Raw genomic sequence first — 4,092 nt, forward strand, 5'->3', positions numbered from 1 at the left:
AAAAAAAAAAAAAGAGCAAGAAGGCTAAGTGCCCAGCTTTGACAGGTAAACATCAGGAAAATTTCATGGGGGAGCTTATTTTTAATCTGCGTTTTACGTTTTGGTCAGAATTTTGCCATCCAAGGGTGGTACCTAAAAAGTGATTCTAGGCAGAGGGAATAGCATGTGTATTTTTGTCCAATCTTTATTTCTGACAGTTATTCAGTTTAAAGGACCAAATCCATCAACATTTTAATTATTTCTTTTCTCTTTTGCTTTCATAGAGTAAATGTAGCTTCTCTGTCATTCATTTGGGAACGGAGGGTTGTTTTTTTGTTTTTCACATAAGAATAATTGATCAGGTTGGGTAATCACAGTTTAGATAATGGAACATTAGAAACTGTAACACTCCATATAAAAGCACAGATTCGTCATGCCTCTGTCAAACAAACAGAAGCCTGCCTGTGGTGAAAACCAATTGGTGGTAAATTCTATGCGTGTGAATTACATACACAAATCTAAGACAAATAAAACCTCAAAAAACCGTACTCATTTATAGCAGAGATTATTTTTGCTGTTTTATTTTCTTGGTTTTCAGAACAAGTGCATTTATTAATATATCTCAGTGCAATTTTTTAAACATTTTATACTGATAAAAATCCACTAACAATTTATCTATTGTAATCAATAGGCTCCTCCTGCCCTTGGGATAAAAAAATGTTTGTTCTTTTCTTTATTGTTCCTATCTTGGTGTGAAAATAAGGTGAATAGACAGAGCTTTTACTTCAGCAGAGATCTCATAATATAGCTATCGGACATGAGGTGTTTATAAGTGAATTAATTCATGGTTCATGGTTCCCTATGGAAATCCTAAGCTCACAGTAACTTTGGGATCTTAGAACGATCACAGTGTTAGAATTTCTGTAGTACCTAATTTTGCCAGTCCCAAGGTAAGAAATCCCGTTATTGCTCTCAAAATATCATCCACCTGCATATGGACTGACTTCATGTATTTTAAAGTTTAGAGATTAATAACACATTTAAATCATATATTGAATAGAAACATGTCAATATAAATGCAGATATATACATTACCTTGTACTTTTAAATGAAAGAAGCCTTAAGTTTCACCTAGACCAGTTCATCAACCGTGTTCCATAGAACTCTGGATTCCTCAGAGGATCTGAGATGGTTCCATAACCCACATAGCACATACAGCATCATTCAAGTAAGATAACATGCACAAAGTAAGAAGCATGCACTGTGGGAGGGGGCAGCTATTAAAATGTGCACTGCACTGTTGATATTGCAACACCCACATAAGAAGAACAGGTGGCTATGAAAATTTAATCAATAACATGGATATTACAGCTCAGAGGAGCATCTAACTTTCTTGATTTACAATTTCAGATATTCAATGTATTTCTCCATTTTGCTTAGTTTTTCCATAACATGTTCATGCAGGCAAGTATAGCAGAGGGCATTACCAATTTATTTGTGAATATGTATTTACATACATATACACATATATGTCTTTATATGTATTGTATATGTATACATGTATTAGAGAAATACATTGATAATTGTTTGATAATTGCTTTTTAAAAATTATCAAATAACCACAAAAATGGAGCAATATCACAAAAAGCTAAAGGACTTAGATTCATATAAAAGTTATTGCTGAAATGTGTTCAATCCATGAGTGTTGAATAGACATGAAGTCACCGTTAAGAAGATGCCAACATCTTTCAAAAGAGTATCCGAGAATAGCATACAAAAGCATCAATTTTAGTAAGACATTTTCAACTCTTTTTTAAGGATATATGTAGTAAGTTTTAAGATTTTCTTTTCAATAACATCAGTCATTGGATAACCTGAAACAAGATATTGCCAAAGCTATCTAAATAAAATGAAACAAGCAAAAAATTCTTTTTTTTAAATAAAGAAACTCTAGTAGAGAAGTATCTTAAAAATTATGTGGCCCTAACACATAGCATATTGTTGATATTTTAACAGGCTAACTCAATAGAATTTAATAATGAAGTGTTTAAAATATTTTTGTACTTATGACTGAAGATAAAATGTCAGCAACAAAGTTGAAAATTATGTATAGAACTGGATAGTCAAAACTAAATAAATTTGCCTACTTTTAATTCTTGGAGAGATTATCTGCCAGACTCAGGCACTGAGGGAGCTGAGGTTTTTAATGGCCACATTAAACATCTTATAATGACATAAGATCTTTTATGAGTTTCTGCCAAACAGTAAAGATTAAACTTGTTGAGAAACAAATAATTATCACTTTTCAGATTCCAGTCTGACCCACTAAGTGATTCACTAAATATATATGTTAGTGATTCAAGTCTGAAACAGTTATTTTCTCAGTATCCTTATAGTCCCTGGCCTTTTTCCATGTCTCTGCAAGTCTCCTTAATTGAGGACATTTGGTTGTTGTTAGTTTTGTCACTACTTAGCTAGGTGAAACAGAATTTTCTTGATATGATGCTTTCAAAACACACACACGTATACATTCTTCCCACTCTCATGCAAATGGCAGTTTATATGTTCAATCTACTATAAAGCTCCAAGTATATCATTTGAGGAATTCAATTCCTCAGGTAATTGCTAGATAAGTTTTATAAATGTAGACTAATAAAATTTATTCATAGTTATAAAGCACTTTAAATGATTGGTAGATGTTAGATAGATGAGAGACAGAGATACTGCACATAGTCAACTTCAAAAGAATAGTGTTACTTACTTGGCCACTGCTTGCTCTGGGCCAACAAAGACAGCATTCCAACCTTCCCAGGAAAATGATTATTTGGTACCCTTGCTCTTTCCGGAAGAACAAACATCTGGCAAATAAATTCTAGTTATTCCCAAATCTAAACCCAAAAGTGTGTAACATCTCCCTTACGTTTGTTACTTTTTCCTTTGCTCTATACCTTTTGCCCTGACCTTTAATAGAACTGAAAACTACTGTCAGAGAATGAACCTCGGAATGAAATTAAACCACTTCTCTCCACTTTATCTTCTTAAGGCTAGACAAAGTAAATCTCTTTAAATTTCAATTATAGGGGAATTTTACCATAAATAGTTCTACAGTGAATAAAAGAAGTCAAAATCTTTTGTTATCAGTGACCTTTATGGACCCAGGCTGAAAATGAGAAGACTACCATTCCCACCCTTGGCCGGATTAGGGGATCCAAGCATGCTGGACTGTGACCTTCATAAATACGATGAAAGGGAAGGATTGTGGATTATTCTCAGACTGTCCTATGCAGGAAAGAACAGAAAGTTGGGGCTGAAAATTGTAGAATGGATACCCCCGACCCATTAACTTAACAAGTCTGGATTTAGGGACATGTTCTTCGATTGGGTCCCAGGAGCATGTAACTTCACCTCGAGGGGTTATTTCCCGAATCCTCTTCAGACCTTCGGCAAAGAATTTTCTCTTAAGCCCCTTTGAGAAATCAAAGCTACAACCTCTAAGTTAATACAGCAATACAAAGATTTATATTCTCTTGTACACAAATATTGGAGAAAATTTTCCTTTAAAACCTGCTTATGAATATGATATCTTTGGCATAGATCAGATGCAGTAATTTTGTCTTAGGTTTCATGTTTTGGTTTTTGCTCGGCTATTAACTCAAGACTAATTACTGTAGTTTCAAGGTGTCTTTTGCACACAAGAATCTTCTTCCTACTGTTTGAACTTTTATGTGTTTCTCTGGTTCCTCACAGTTTTTTTATTTTTTTAAATGGCTTTGATCAGTTAAATTAAAAGCCAGAGGTTTTAGCTACTAATGCTTTCACTAACATTGTAGCAGATTTTGAAATTTCTGGGTAAAGGTGATTTCTTATTTTGTATAATTAGTACAGATGCACTGAGTTACACTAAATCACTTCTAATCAACTTACATTTCTTGGTTGAAAACTCTCATCTATAATATTACTAAGAACACATTGATATTTCATTTGTTAGAAAACAGAGAACAGAGTTTTCTCATCAAACTTTAATTTTTCATTTTAATTACATACCACATTCTTCTAATACGCAGAGAAAAAAATACTTTAAATTCATACATAGAACTCATACAGTCATGTAGA

Source organism: Suricata suricatta, chromosome 7 (genome assembly GCF_006229205.1).
Source record: "Suricata suricatta isolate VVHF042 chromosome 7, meerkat_22Aug2017_6uvM2_HiC, whole genome shotgun sequence".
NCBI lineage: Eukaryota > Metazoa > Chordata > Mammalia > Carnivora > Herpestidae > Suricata > Suricata suricatta.